The sequence below is a fragment of the Ranitomeya variabilis genome, chromosome 7, assembly GCF_051348905.1.
Source record: "Ranitomeya variabilis isolate aRanVar5 chromosome 7, aRanVar5.hap1, whole genome shotgun sequence".
NCBI lineage: Eukaryota > Metazoa > Chordata > Amphibia > Anura > Dendrobatidae > Ranitomeya > Ranitomeya variabilis.
The window spans coordinates 47729055-47746280 of NC_135238.1; the positions used below are offsets into that span (position 1 = coordinate 47729055).

The window sequence follows — 17226 nt, forward strand, 5'->3', positions numbered from 1 at the left end:
GGGCCGGATGCGGGCCGCATCTTGCCCAGGTCTGACCTAGAGGGACAGCTTAGGGCAATTGACTCGTGGATGCCAGATACTTCTCTGCCTAACTCAGAGAATCACTTGGCACAAGCAGCAGGGACGAACTGTTTATTGGGATTTCTGGAGACAAATAAACCAAACATTCCTAGAATGTTACCTCTCAAGCTTGCCCGCATAACCTGGACACAAAAAGTAAAAAAGTAGGTGATTTCACTGATGATGTGGCAGAAATGCCACTCTGGCACAACACATACTTCCCTTCTCTACAAGAACATCCCTCCTCTGCTTTCTGGAGCTCCAGAAATGTATTGAAAGTAAAAGACTTATATAATCCAAACATTCTAATGTCAGCAAACATGGACTCTACCCCTTTGGCGGTTAAGAGAAAATGGCAACCCTTGATTCCTAATATTCAGGAGGAGGACTGGGAGGAGATGCTGGAGTCCTCAATCAAGGTTTCCCCATCAGCTAACAACAAAATGACCCAATTATATATAATCCATCAAGCATATCTTACACCGGCTAAATTAGAAAAAATGGGCCATTCTCACACCTCGGAATGTCCGAGGTGTCATGAGTTGGAGGCCGACTTCATACACATGATGTGGAGGTGTCCAGTAATATATACACTCACCGGCCACTTTATTAGGTACACCATGCTAGTAACGGGTTGGACCCCCTTTTGCCTTCAGAACTGCCTCAATTCTTCGTGGCATAGATTCAACAAGGTGCTGGAAGCATTCCTCAGAGATTTTGGTCCATATTGACATGATGGCATCACACAGTTGCCGCAGATTTGTCGGCTGCACATCCCAAAGATGCTCCATACAAGGCAGGATGGATCCATGCTTTCATGTTGTTTACGCCAAATTCTGACCCTACCATCCGAATGTCGCAGCAGAAATCGAGACTCATCAGACAAAGCAACGTTTTTCCAATCTTCTACTGTCCAATTTCGATGAGCTTGTACAAATTGTAGCCTCAGTTTCCTGTTCTTAGCTGAAAGGAGTGGTACCCGGTGTGGTCTTCTGCTGCTGTAGCCCATCTGCCTCAAAGTTCGACGCACTGTGCGTTCAGAGATGCTCTTAGGCCTACCTTGGTTGTAACGGGTGGCGATTTGAGTCACTGTTGCCTTTCTATCAGCTCGAACCAGTCTGCCCATTCTCCTCTGACCTCTGGCATCAACAAGGCATTTCCGCCCACAGAACTGCCGCTCACTGGATTTTTTTTCTTTTTCGGACTATTCTCTGTAAACCCTAGAGATGGTTGTGCGTGAAAATCCCAGTAGATCAGCAGTTTCTGAAATACTCAGACCAGCCCTTCTGGCACCAACAACCATGCCACGTTCAAAGGCACTCAAATCACCTTTCTTCCCCATACTGATGCTCGGTTTGAACTGCAGGAGATTGTCTTGACCATGTCTACATGCCTAAATGCACTGAGTTGCCGCCATGTGATTGGCTGATTAGAAATTAAGTGTTAACAAGAAGTTGGACAGGTGTACCTAATAAAGTGGCCGGTGAGTGTACATTCTGGTAGGAGGTTACCACCTTCTTGTCATCCCTAATAGCAATACCAATTCCCCTGGATCCCTTGGTGTGCCTGTTTAGGGTTGTGGAAGAAGATAATTGGGACCATTATATTAAAATATTTCTCCAAGAGATGCTATTTTTGGCCAGGAAATTAATTGCTCTGAGATGGATGGGTAGTTCACACCCAACAATGAGATCTTGGGTAGAAATTGTCAATTCAGTGATTCCATATGAAAACACGGTCTATCAAAATAGAGGGTGCCCCGGGAAATTCTATAAAATATGGGACTTCTGGAACTCCACACCCGTCACTATCTAACAAGGGCCTATGAATATTAACGTGTGGGGGGGGGTGCCCAAACCACATTTACAGGTGCGTCGGTTTTTCCAGCAAAAATGTTAATTTTTAGTTATGTAAATAGTTATTGGGTATTCATCTCCAAGTTTCAAGATCGAAGTTGTGTGCGATCCAGTAAATGTGTCCTGAGATACCAAGGTAGAATGTGTGGTTAGATGTATGTGAAATATATAACCACAGGGTAACATTGCTGGACGGTTTATGACCAGACATGGGGATGAGCGCTACTAATTCATACAATGTTGCTTTTAATTTTATAAACCAGTGTAATAACAAAGCGTACTCCTGTTTATTTGTGTTTGTTCTTATGTATATTTTTACTTAACAAAGTAAGAAAAAAAATGATGGAATGTCTCATATCCCAGTTATTCTGAAAATATTTTTTTCCTTACAGTATATGTTGTTCTTTATTTTGGTAATGAATAATATGCAATATTCCAGCTTTGAATGTTTATACCTGTAAACCGTATAGTTATACTACATAAAAAACTTACAAAAACATTTACCTTATGTCTTCGATGTCAGTAATTTTTCAAACATCCTTTTATTTTGTTTGAAGGGTTAAAAGTTTAGTAGTTTAATAATTTTTCATTATTTTAAGGCAATGTGCAAAAGTCAAGGTTTTTAGGGACCTATTCAGTTTTGAAGTGACTTTGAGGGACTCATATATTGGGGATTCCTCTTAAAGGGATGCTGTTTTAACCCTTTCACCCACATGCCTGTTTTCACCTTCCTGACCAGAACAATTTTTTTCAATTCTGACCAGTGTCACGTTAAGGTAATAATGGAATGCTTCAATGGATCCAACGGATTCTGAGACATACTGACATACAGTGGGGAACATAAGTAGTTGATAATCTGCTGATCTTTCAAGTTTTCCCTCATACAAAGAATGGAGAGGTCTGTAATTATCGTAGGTAAACTTCAACTGTGAGAGACAGATTCTAAAAATAAAAATCAGAAAATGACATTGTATGATTTTTAAATAATTAAATTGCATTTTCTTGCATAAAAAAGTATTTAATCACCTACCAGCCAGCCTGTCTCTCACAGACCTGTTCACTTTTCTTTAAGAATCCCTCCTACTCTGCACTCATTACCTTATTATTGATTAATTGTAAAGTGCAGCGGAATATGTTGGCGCCATATAAATAAAGATTATTATTATTATTACTAGCTGTATTAATTGCACAGATCTCTCCATTCTTTGTAGGTGGGAAAACTGGCAACATCTCCAGTGTATCAAATAAGTATTTTCCCCACTGTATTGTACTTCATGATAGAGATATACTTTCTTTGATATGACTTGCATTTATTTGTGAAATAATTTGGAAAAAATGTAGAAAATTTTTCAAATTTTCAAACTTTTATTTTTTTAATTCCATTATATCAGAGTCATGTTACACCAAATAGTTAAACCGATAAAATTTTCCTTATGTCTACTTTACATCAGCACAATTTTTTGAAACATTATTTTTTTTTGTTAGGAAGTTAGAAGGGTTAAAAGTTGACCAGCGATTTCTCATTTTTACAATAAAATTTACTAACCCTTTTCTTATGGCCCACATCACCTTTGAAGTGACTTTGATGAGTCTATACGACAGAAAGTACTCAAAAGTGACACCATTCTAAAAACTGCACCCCTCAATGTGCTCAAAACCACATTCAAGTAGTTTATTAACCTTTCAGGAGCTACGCAGGAATCAATGGAATGTGGAAGTAAAAAATGAACATTTTAACATTTTTCACAAAAATATTACTTTAGACCCAAATTTTATTTTCACAAGGGTAACAGTGAAATAATGCCCTCCAAAATGTGTTGTGCAATTTCTCCTGAGCACGCCTACACTCCATATGTGATTGAATAGTACTGTTTGGGTGCATGGCAGGGCTCGCAAGGGAAGGAGCACTATTTGTCTTTTTTGAACAGCAGTCCCAGCTTCTCCTATGTGATGTATATACAGCAGTCCCTCCGTCTCCTATGTGATGTATATACAGCAGTCCCATCGTCTCCTATGTGATGTATATACAGCTGTCTCAGCGTCCTCTTTGTGATATAGATACAGCAGTCTCAGGGTCTCCTATGTGATATATAGACAGCAGTTACAGTGTCTCCTATGTGACATATATACAGCAGTCCCATCGTCTCCTATGTGGTGTATTTACAGCTGTCTCAGCATCTCCTGTCATGATCTCTGCGGCCAGAGATCATAGCAAGCCTATAGAGGGACAAGCTCTTGGAGATGGGACTATACTGACCATGAACTAAACCTGTCGCGCAACTAGAAATAGCCAGGTAGCATTTCCTATTTATCGCTAGATGCCCAGCTCTGGCCTAAGACCTAAATAGCTAGCAGAGGGAAATATAAGACCTGGCTCACCTCTAGAGGAATATTCAAAAGGAGATAGTAGCCCCCCACATATAATGACGGTGATTTCAGATGAAACAACAAACGCAGCAGGAAAATAGTTTTAGCAAATTTGAGGTCCGCTTACTAGATAGCAGAAGACAGATAGAGTACTTTCATGGTCAGCAGAAAAACCCTAACAAAACACCATCCAGTGATTACCTTAAACTCTGGCATTAACTCATAACGCCAGAGTAGTAATCCCTGATCACAAGAGCTTTCCAGACACAGTAACAAAACTGCAGCTGTGAACTGGAACAAATAGGCAAAAAACCAAGCATGGACAAAGTCCAACTTATCTAGTAGTTGTCTAGAAGCAGGAACAAGCACTGAGAGGAATCAGATAACATTGTTGACCGGCAAGGCACCACCAGAGAAATGAGCTTAAATAGCGACACCCACATCTGATGGAACCAGGTGAAACAGGAAAGAAGATGACAAGTCCAATTCCACAAGTAGCCACCGGGGGAGCCCAGAATCCAAATTCACAACAGTACCCCCCCCTCAAGGAGGGGTGTCATGATCTCTGCAGCCAGAGATCATAGCAAGCCTATAGAGGGACAAGCTCTTGGAAGATGGAGCTATACTGACCATGAACTAAGCCTGCCGCGCAACTAGAAATAGCCAGGTAGCATTTCCTATTTATCGCTAGATGCCCAGCTCTGGCCTAAGACCTAAATAGCTAGCAGAGGGAAATATAAGACCTGGCTCACCTCTAGAGAAATATTCAAAAGGAGATAATAGCCCCCCACATATAATGACGGTGAATTCAGATGAAACAACAAACGCAGCAGGAAAATAGTTTTAGCAAATTTGAGGTCCGCTTACTAGATAGCAGAAGACAGATAGAATACTTTCATGGTCAGCAGAAAAACACTAACAAAACACCATCCAGAGATTACCTTAAACTCTGGCATTAACTCATAACGCCAGAGTAGCAATCCCTGATCAACAAGAGCTTTCCAGACACAGTAACAAAACTTCAGCTGTGAACTGGACAAATAGGCAAAACAAAACATGGACAAAAGTCCAACTTATCTAGTAGTTGTCTAGAAGCAGGAACAAGCACTGAGAGGCATCAGATAACATTGTTGACCGGCAAGAAACCACCAGGGAAATGAGCTTAAATAGCGACACCCACATCTGATGGAACCAGGTGAAACAGGAAAGAGGATGACAAGTCCAATTCCACAAGTGGCCACCGGGGGAGCCCAGAATCCAAATTCACAACAGTACCCCCCCCTCAAGGAGGGGGCACCGAACCCTCACCAGAACCACCAGGGCGACCAGGATGAGCCCTATGAAAGGCACGAACAAGATCAGAAGCATGAACATCAGATGCATTGACCCAAGAATTATCCTCCTGGCCGTAACCCTTCCAGTTGACCAGATACTGGAGTCTCCGTCTGGAAACACGAGAGTCCAAAATTTTCTCCACAACGTACTCCAACTCACCCTCAACCAACACCGGAGCAGGAGGCTCAACTGAAGGTACAACAGGTACCTCATACCTGCGCAATAACGACCGATGAAAAACGTTATGAATGGAAAAGGATGCAGGGAGGTCCAAACGAAAAGAAACAGGATTAAGAATCTCCAATATTTTATAAGGGCCGATGAACCGAGGTTTAAACTTAGGAGAAGAGACCCTCATAGGGACAAAACGAGAAGACAACCACACCAAATCTCCAACACAAAGCCGAGAACCAACACGACGATGACGGTTGGCAAAACGCTGAGTCTTCTCTTGGGACAACTTCAAATTGTCCATAACCTGCCCCCAGATGTGATGCAATCTCTCCACCACCGCATCCACTCCAGGACAATCCGAGGATTCCACCTGACCGGAAGAAAATCGAGGGTGAAACCCCGAATTACAGAAAAACGGGGACACCAAGGTGGAAGAGCTGGCCCGATTATTGAGGGCGAACTCTGCCAATGGCAAAAAAGCAACCCAATCATCCTGGTCAGCAGAGACAAAGCACCTCAGATATGTCTCCAGGGTCTGATTAGTCCGCTCGGTCTGGCCATTAGTCTGAGGGTGGAAAGCAGATGAAAAAGACAAATCTATGCCCATCCTAGCACAGAATGCCCGCCAAAATCTAGACACAAATTGGGTACCTCTGTCAGAAACGATATTCTCAGGAATACCGTGCAATCGGACAACATTCTGAAAAAACAGAGGAACCAACTCAGAAGAAGAAGGCAACTTGGGCAGAGGAACCAAATGGACCATTTTAGAGAAACGGTCACACACCACCCAGATGACAGACATCTTCTGGGAAACAGGCAGATCTGAAATAAAATCCATCGAGATGTGTGTCCAAGGCCTCTTAGGAATAGGCAAGGGCAACAGCAGTCCACTAGCCCGAGAACTACAAGACTTGGCCCGAGCACAAATGTCACATGACTGCACAAAGACTCGCACATCCCGTGACAGGGAAGGCCACCAGAAGGATCTTGCCACCAAATCCCTGGTACCAAAAATTCCGGGATGACCTGCCAATGCAGAAGAATGTACCTCAGAGATGACTCTACTGGTCCAATCATCCGGAACAAACAGTCTATCAGGCGGACAACGATCCGGTCTATCCGCCTGAAACTCTTGCAAGGACCGCCGCAGATCAGGGGAAACGGCCGACAAAATTACTCCATCCCTAAGGATACCTGTGGGTTCAGAATTACCAGGAGAGTCCGGGTCAAAACTCCTAGAAAGGGCATCTGCCTTAACATTCTTAGAACCCGGTAGGTACGACACCACAAAATTAAAGCGAGAAAAAAATAAAGACCAGCGCGCCTGTCTAGGATTCAGGCGCCTGGCAGTCTCAAGATAAATCAAATTTTTGTGGTCAGTCAATACCACCACCTGATGCCTAGCCCCCTCGAGCCAATGGCGCCACTCCTCAAACGCCCACTTCATAGCCAAAAGCTCCCGATTCCCAACATCCTAATTCCGCTCTGCGGGCGAAAATTTGCGAGAAAAGAAGGCACAAGGCCTCATGACGGAGCAGTCGGAACCTTTCTGCGACAACACTGCCCCAGCTCCGATCTCCGAAGCGTCAACCTCAACCTGAAAAGGCAGATTCACATCAGGCTGACGCAACACAGGGGCAGAGGCAAAACGGTGCTTAAGCTCCTGAAAGGCCTCCACAGCATGAGGGGACCAATTAGCAACATCAGCGCCTTGTCTGGTCAAATCAGTCAGTGGTTTAACGACATCCGAAAAACCAGCAATAAATCGGCGGTAAAAGTTGGCAAAGCCCAAAAATCTCTGAAGACCCTTAAGAGAGGAGGGCTGAGTCCAGTCACAAATAGCTTGCACCTTGACGGGATCCATCTCAATGGAAGAGGGAGAAAAAATATACCCCAAAAAGGAAATTTTCTGGACCCCAAAAACGCACTTAGACCCCTTCACACACAAAGAATTAGACCGCAAAACCTGAAAAACCCTCCTGACATGCTGGACATGAGAGTCCCAGTCATCAGAAAAAATCAGAATATCATCCAGATATATTATCATAAATTTATCCAGAAAATCGCGGAAAATATCATGCATAAAAGACTGGAAAACTGAAGGGGCATTAGAAAGACCAAAAGGCATCACCAAATACTCAAAGTGGCCCTCGGGCGTATTAAATGCGGTTTTCCACTCATCCCCCTGCCTGATCCGCACCAAATTATACGCCCCACGAAGATCAATCTTAGAGAACCACTTGGCCCCCTCTATACGAGCAAACAAGTCAGTAAGCAATGGCAATGGGTATTGATACTTAACAGTGATTTTATTCAGAAGCCGATAATCAATACATGGTCTCAAAGAGCCGTCTTTTTTTGAGACAAAGAAAAACCCAGCTCCCAAGGGAGATGAAGATGGACGAATATGTCCCTTTTCCAAAGACTCCTTTATATATTCCCGCATAGCAGCATGTTCCGGCACAGACAGATTAAACAAACGACCCTTTGGATATTTACAACCCGGTATTAAATCTATGGCACAATCGCACTCACGGTGCGGAGGTAACGACCCAAGCTTGGGTTCGTCAAAGACGTCACGATAATCAGAGAGGAACTCAGGGACTTCAGAGGGAATGGACGAAGAAATAGAAACCAAAGGTATGTCCCCATGAATACCCTTACATCCCCAGCTCAACACAGACATTGCTCTCCAGTCCAGGACCGGATTGTGAGACTGCAACCATGGCAATCCCAGTACCAAATCGTCATGTAAATTATACAGCACCAGGAAACGAATAATCTCCTGGTGATCCGGATTAATACGCATGGTTACTTGTGTCCAGTATTGTGGTTTATTATTAGCCAATGGGGTGGAGTCAATCCCCTTCAGAGGAATAAGAGTCTCCAAAGGCTCTAAATCAAAACCACAACGATTGGCAAAGGACCAATCCATAAGACTCAGAGCGGCGCCAGAGTCAACATAGGCGTCCGTGGCAATGGATGACAAAGAGCAAATCAGGGTTACAGACAAAATAAACTTAGACTGCATGGTGCCAATGGAAACAGACTTATCAAGCTTCTTTGTACGCCTAGAGCATGCTGATATAACATGAGTAGAATCCCCACAATAGAAACACAATCCATTCTTCCGTCTAAAATTCTGTCGCTCGCTCCTGGAGAGAATTCTATCACACTGCATACTTTCTGGCGTCTTTTCTATGGACACCGCCAGATGGTGCACTGGTTTGCGCTCCCGCAGACGCCTATCAATCTGAATAGCCATTGTCATGGACTCATTCAGACTTGCAGGCACAGGGAACCCCACCATAACATCTTTAACGGCATCAGAGAGACCTTCTCTGAAAGTTGCCGCCAAGGCGCACTCATTCCACTGAGTAAGCACAGACCATTTACGGAATTTTTGGCAGTAGACTTCAGCTTCGTCTTGCCCCTGAGATAGTGCCATCAAAGTTTTTTCTGCCTGAAGTTCCAAATGAGGTTCCTCATACAGCAATCCCAAGGCCAGAAAAAACGCATCCACATCGCACAACGCAGGATCCCCTGCTGGTAATGAGAAGGCCCAATCTTGAGGGTCATCCCTGAGCAAAGAAATCACAATCCTAACCTGCTGAGCAGGGTCTCCAGCAGAACGAGATTTCAGGGACAAATATAGCTTACAATTATTTCTGAAATTCTGGAAGCTAGCTCTATTCCCTGAGAAGAACTCCGGCAAAGGAATTCTCGGCTCAGATACCGGAGCATGCACCACAAAATCTTGTAAATTTTGTACTTTCGTGATGAGATTATTCAAACCCGCAGTTACACTCTGAAGATCCATTATTGTCAGGTGCACACAGAGCCATACAGAGATTAGGAGGAGAGAGAGAAAAAAGACTGCAGCAAGGCAGACTGGAAGTGAACCAATCAAGCAAACACACAACTAGAGGAAAAAAAAAAAAATTCCCAGCAGACTTCTTATAACTCTCCTTTCTCAACCTGGGTCTTTAACACTTTATTGGCCGGTCAAACTGTCATGATCTCTGCAGCCAGAGATCATAGCAAGCCTATAGAGGGACAAGCTCTTGGAAGATGGAGCTATACTGACCATGAACTAAGCCTGCCGCGCAACTAGAAATAGCCAGGTAGCATTTCCTATTTATCGCTAGATGCCCAGCTCTGGCCTAAGACCTAAATAGCTAGCAGAGGGAAATATAAGACCTGGCTCACCTCTAGAGAAATATTCAAAAGGAGATAATAGCCCCCCACATATAATGACGGTGAATTCAGATGAAACAACAAACGCAGCAGGAAAATAGTTTTAGCAAATTTGAGGTCCGCTTACTAGATAGCAGAAGACAGATAGAATACTTTCATGGTCAGCAGAAAAACACTAACAAAACACCATCCAGAGATTACCTTAAACTCTGGCATTAACTCATAACGCCAGAGTAGCAATCCCTGATCAACAAGAGCTTTCCAGACACAGTAACAAAACTTCAGCTGTGAACTGGACAAATAGGCAAAACAAAACATGGACAAAAGTCCAACTTATCTAGTAGTTGTCTAGAAGCAGGAACAAGCACTGAGAGGCATCAGATAACATTGTTGACCGGCAAGAAACCACCAGGGAAATGAGCTTAAATAGCGACACCCACATCTGATGGAACCAGGTGAAACAGGAAAGAGGATGACAAGTCCAATTCCACAAGTGGCCACCGGGGGAGCCCAGAATCCAAATTCACAACAGAGGGGGCACCGAACCCTCACCAGAACCACCAGGGCGACCAGGATGAGCCCTATGAAAGGCACGAACAAGATCGGAAGCATGAACATCAGATGCATTGACCCAAGAATTATCCTCCTGGCCGTAACCCTTCCAGTTGACCAGATACTGGAGTCTCCGTCTGGAAACACGAGAGTCCAAAATTTTTTCCACAACGTACTCCAACTCACCCTCAACCAACACCGGAGCAGGAGGCTCAACGGAAGGTACAACAGGTACCTCATACCTGCGCAATAACGACCGATGAAAAACGTTATGAATGGAAAAGGATGCAGGGAGGTCCAAACGGAAAGAAACAGGGTTAAGAATCTCCAATATTTTATAAGGGCCGATGAACCGAGGTTTAAACTTGGGAGAAGAGACCCTCATAGGGACAAAACGAGAAGACAACCACACCAAATCTCCAACACAAAGCCGAGAACCAACACGACGATGACGGTTGGCAAAAAGCTGAGTCTTCTCCTGGGACAACTTCAAATTGTCCATAACCTGCCCCCAGATATGATGCAATCTCTCCACCACCGCATCCACTCCAGGACAATCCGAGGACTCCACCTGACCGGAGGAAAATCGAGGGTGAAACCCCGAATTACAGAAAAACGGGGACACCAAGGTGGAAGAGCTGGCCCGATTATTGAGGGCGAACTCTGCCAATGGCAAAAAAGCAACCCAATCATCCTGGTCAGCAGAGACAAAGCACCTCAGATATGTCTCCAGGGTCTGATTAGTCCGCTCGGTCTGGCCATTAGTCTGAGGGTGGAAAGCAGATGAAAAAGACAAATCTATGCCCATCCTAGCACAGAATGCCCGCCAAAATCTAGACACAAATTGGGTACCTCTGTCAGAAACGATATTCTCAGGAATACCGTGCAAACGGACAACATTCTGAAAAAACAGAGGAACCAACTCAGAAGAAGAAGGCAACTTGGGCAGGGGAACCAAATGGACCATTTTAGAGAAACGGTCACACACCACCCAGACGACAGACATCTTCTGGGAAACAGGCAGATCTGAAATAAAATCCATCGAGATGTGTGTCCAAGGCCTCTTAGGAATAGGCAAGGGCAACAGCAGTCCACTAGCCCGAGAACTACAAGACTTGGCCCGAGCACAAATGTCACATGACTGCACAAAGACTCGCACATCTCGTGACAGGGAAGGCCACCAGAAGGATCTTGCCACCAAATCCCTGGTACCAAAAATTCCAGGATGACCTGCCAATGCAGAAGAATGTACCTCAGAGATGACTCTACTGGTCCAATCATCCGGAACAAACAGTCTATCAGGCGGACAACGATCTGGTCTATCCGCCTGAAACTCTTGCAAGGACCGCCGCAGATCAGGGGAAACGGCCGACAGAATCACTCCATCCCTAAGGATACCTGTGGGTTCAGAATTACCCGGAGAGTCCGGCTCAAAACTCCTAGAGAGGGCATCTGCCTTAACATTCTTAGAACCCGGTAGGTATGACACCACAAAATTAAAGCGAGAAAAAAATAATGACCAGCGCGCCTGTCTAGGATTCAGGCGCCTGGCAGACTCAAGATAAATCAAATTTTTGTGGTCAGTCAATACCACCACCTGATGCCTAGCCCCCTCGAGCCAATGGCGCCACTCCTCAAACGCCCACTTCATGGCCAAAAGCTCCCGATTCCCAACATCATAATTCCGCTCTGCGGGCGAAAATTTGCGAGAAAAGAAGGCACAAGGCCTCATGACGGAGCAGTCGGAACTTTTCTGCGACAACACTGCCCCAGCTCCGATCTCAGAAGCGTCGACCTCAACCTGAAAAGGAAGATTCACATCAGGCTGACGCAACACAGGGGCAGAAGCAAAACGGTGCTTAAGCTCCTGAAAGGCCTCCACAGCATGAGGGGACCAATTAGCAACATCAGCACCTTGTCTGGTCAAATCAGTCAGTGGTTTTGCGACATCCGAAAAACCAGCAATAAATCGGCGGTAAAAGTTGGCAAAGCCCAAAAATCTTGTAAATTTTGTACTTTCGTGATGAGATTATTCAAACCCGCAGTTACACTCTGAAGATCCATTATTAACAGGTGCACGCAGAGCCATACAGAGATTTAGAAGGAGAGAGAGAAAAAAGACTGCAGCAAGGCAGACTGGAAGTGAAGCCAATCAAGCAAACACACAACTAGGGAAAAAAAAAAAAAAAAAAAATTTTCAGCAGACTTCTTATTACTCTCCTTTCTCAACCTAGGTCTTTAACACTTTACAGGGCCGGTCAAACTGTCATGATCTCTGCGGCCAGAGATCATAGCAAGCCTATAGAGGGACAAGCTCTTGGAGATGGGACTATACTGACCATGAACTAAACCTGTCGCGCAACTAGAAATAGCCAGGTAGCATTTCCTATTTATCGCTAGATGCCCAGCTCTGGCCTAAGACCTAAATAGCTAGCAGAGGGAAATATAAGACCTGGCTCACCTCTAGAGGAATATTCAAAAGGAGATAGTAGCCCCCCACATATAATGACGGTGATTTCAGATGAAACAACAAACGCAGCAGGAAAATAGTTTTAGCAAATTTGAGGTCCGCTTACTAGATAGCAGAAGACAGATAGAGTACTTTCATGGTCAGCAGAAAAACCCTAACAAAACACCATCCAGTGATTACCTTAAACTCTGGCATTAACTCATAACGCCAGAGTAGTAATCCCTGATCACAAGAGCTTTCCAGACACAGTAACAAAACTGCAGCTGTGAACTGGAACAAATAGGCAAAAAACCAAGCATGGACAAAGTCCAAAAGCAGGAACAAGCACTGAGAGGAATCAGATAACATTGTTGACCGGCAAGGCACCACCAGAGAAATGAGCTTAAATAGCGACACCCACATCTGATGGAACCAGGTGAAACAGGAAAGAAGATGACAAGTCCAATTCCACAAGTAGCCACCGGGGGAGCCCAGAATCCAAATTCACAACAATCTCCTATATAATGTATATGATTTACAAAACTTATTATGACAAAAAGTTGACTGCTCTCCTCTCGTGGCCAACTCAAACCTGGAAAAGCAGCTTGGAATCCATGTTTTTTAAAAATGTTCCAAGAATTTTTTAATAAATTTATCTATTCTTGGATGGAGGAGCTGATTTCCTCCTTATTCCAATTCATTAGCGTTGAAGAGTTTGGTTCCAGGGTTCAAGAGGACTGTTCTCAGGATCACTGGGGGTCCCAATGGTCGGACCCCCAGTGATTAGTAAGCTAGTCACCATCTTATGGATTGGAGGCAAGTTAATATCTTGGGAATAACCCTTTAACGCAGACAGCGGCATTTAACCGCCGCTAGTGGCCGGAAATGAGCGTATCGCTGACCCCCGTCACATGATTGGAGGTCGGCGATGCTTCTACATTGTAACCATAGAGGTCCTTGAGACCTCTATGGTTTCTGATCCCGGATAGCTGTGAGCGCCACCCTGTGGTCGGCGCTCATAGCACACCTGCAATTCTGCTGCATAGCAGCGAACATCAGATCGCTGCTATGTAGCAGAGGCGATGGCGTTGTGCCTACTTCTAGCCTCCCATGGAGGCTATAGAAGCATGGCAAAAGTTAAAAAAAAAATGTGAAAAAAATAAAAAAGAATAAAAGTTTTAAATCACCCACCTTTCGCCCCAATCAAAGTAATTCAATATAAAAAAAATCAAACCTATACATATTTGGTATCGCCGTGTTCAGAATCGCCCGATCTATCAATAAAAAAAGCATTAACCTGATCGCTAAACGGCGTAGCGAGAAAAAAATTTGAAACGCCAGAATTAAGTTTTTTTGGTCGTCGCGACATTGCATTAAAATGCAATAACGGGTGATCAAAAGAACGTATCTGCACCGAATTGGAATCATTAAAAACACCAGCTCGGCACGCAAAAATAAGCCCTCAACCGACCCCAGATCATGAAAAATGGAGACGCTACGAGTATCGGAAAATGGCGCAATTTTTTTTTTTTTATTAGAAAAGTTTGGAATTTTTTTTTCACCACTTAGATAAAAAATAACCTAGTCATGTTAGGTGTCTATTAACTCGTACTGACCTGGAGAATCATAATGGCAGGTCAGTTTTAGCATTTAGTGAACTTAGCAAAAAAGCCAAACAAAAAACAAGCATGGGATTGCACTTTTTTTGCAATTTCACCGCACTTGGAATTTTTTTCCCGTTTTCTAGTACAAGACATGGTAAAACCAATGATGTCGTTCAAAAGTACAAATCCTCCTGCAAAAAAATAAGCCCTCACATGGCCAAATTGACGGAAAAATATAAAAGTTATGGCTGTGGGAAGGAGGTGAGCGAAAAACGAACACGGAAAAATGTAAAATCCCAAGGTCATGAAGGGGCTAAGGCTGCTTGGTGGATACTGTACATCCAACATATACATCTGGAAAATCAACCAGCGTATACAAAGGACGTATCCATAGATCCTAAGATCTGGACACATGCCATTAGAGCCGGGTTGGGGACCTGCCTTCTCGGAATGCTAAGCTCTGTATAACCCCGCCCACACCACTGATTGGCAGCTTTCTGTGTACACTGTGCATAGGCAGAAAGCTGCCAATCAGTGGTGTGGGTGGGGTTATATAGAGACTTGGTAGATCTGCCGCAGAAAAAAAACTGATTTTATCAAAACTGCAGCAAGTAGCCCAGTAAGTGACACATCGCTGGAATCAGGCTCTCAGACCCTACATTTTTCTGCTCTCGGAATACATAGCAAAAACCTGCTGACAAATTCCCTATGAGTTATACAGAAGTGAAACTTTTTCCTTGCATATCTTATTCTTCCAATATATTTGTCTCTCAGTATAGGTTCATAATTATACATCAGTCTTACTGCAGCATAAAATCGTACGGACGGTGATGTACGGACCGGTCGCGGGTCTCTCAACCTAAAGTCAACGGTCTCGTAAAACGTGTTTTTCACTGATGCCACTAATTAGCCACCAGTGTTCCCTTCTATGTATACAAATATCATAGTAATATGTGTATACAGGGGCCGACGAGAGGACGCAGGCGGAGTAAGGAACCTCAATCAGGCCCACTGGGGTGTGGATGAACCTACTGAGGGGAGGGTTAATTTGGGGGAGTAAACGCCCCCGGACTAGTCCACAGATTGTCTGCTATATACACAAGGAGGTGAATTTATATAATGCAAGAATCACATCATTATAACGAAGGAATAAAACTGTGCAGCCAACGGTGGCGGTCTGGGGACCTGGCCAGTTCACTTTAAGAAACAAAAATTCCCTAAAAATGGCAACAGATAAATGATCCTGCAATATATCAATGACAGCTGAGATATTCCCACATCAGGCCGAAATATGCAGCAAAATGCCAATGAAATCTTCCTCACATCCCCGGCCCTCGGGGGCAGAATATTTGCAATTACCCGATCTTATGTCACTTAGATTTTCACCCTATAAATTCAATTGCACGACATAGCCATTCCCAGATACAGCAGTGACAGCCCCTACAATATACCCGACAGCCAGCAACGCATCCCCAGGGTATCAATGGGTTACTTACATCCAAATGTGGCAGCAGTCAGGAAAAGAAGGCAGTGGGTCACAGGCGTGAAGCTGGAGGCCATGACACCCCTATGTAGGGAGCAGCGAAGATCAGGAGCAGCTTTGTGCAGTCACATAATATGACAGCATCACCTCCCTCCTCTGTACCAGGGTGCTGTCACCCTCTGGTGGAAGTAGGTGGAACTGCACAGAGACATTGAGACAGAGGCAAAACTCCTTGTAATAACTTTTTTTTAAAATTTAATATGCCGAAATGAGGTTCCCACCGCATAATCTTGTTGAAAAAAAAAAAAAAAAAAATCAATTGAACTGCATTATAGTACATACTGTATAGAATGGTGGTAAGACCCCTCGGAGGTGGGACTGTTAATGATAATGCATGGGCAAAGTAAACCAATAGTAAGGCTGATCATTCATAACATTAACACCACCTGACTAATATTGTGTAGGTCCACCTAATGCTCCGAAAACTGCTGTAATCTATCAAGGCATGGACTCCACCAGACGTCTCATGGTGTCCAGTGATATCTGGCCCCAAGAGCTGATCCTGGAATTTGGAGGCTTCCTAACTTACAGTTTTCAGGTTTATATGTCCCATTGGGCCCCTCTTCACTTTCGATTTTTCCTCCTTGTTTTCCAACATCTGTACCTTTTTTCATTTCTTGTTCCATACAGTTGCATCTGGGCTTAATTTTTTTTAGGCCCAATCTGTAGTTTTTACCATCACCATTTTGGGGCCCATACGCTTTCTGATCTCTTATTGCTTTGTCTTTATGGGAGGTGAAATGACTGAAAAATAGCGGTTTCAATTTTATTTTTCATTTTATTCATTTTATAGGATAAATATTATATTTTATTCTTTTGAACTTATATATGTGGTGATACTAAATATCCAAATTATTTTTTTAAACATATTTCTTTGTTTGTTCTTTGTATGTTTTTATTGGATCACCCAATGGGCCTCTAACCTGCGATCCATCGATGACTTGTACACTACACTGCTTTGCTGTAATTATTCCGATACTCTTAAATATCGATCTCACTACTGACAGAGGCTTCTAGGGGGTTCAAATAAATTTGATTGCAGCAGTTACAGTGTATAACACAGCCGACATCCATGCTGTATGGAGC

General features: G+C 43.8%; 1 long non-coding RNA gene across 1 annotated transcript in view; it reads right to left on the bottom strand.

The window, feature by feature from the left end:
* Positions 1–16288, bottom strand: part of LOC143785880 (uncharacterized) — a 34531-nt gene extending 18243 nt beyond the window's left edge. Inside the window, exon 1 of the long non-coding RNA XR_013218133.1 lies at positions 16094–16288. This is a non-coding gene — a long non-coding RNA (uncharacterized LOC143785880). The remainder of the gene's footprint in view (positions 1–16093) is intronic.
* Positions 16289–17226: the final 938 nt, after the last annotated feature.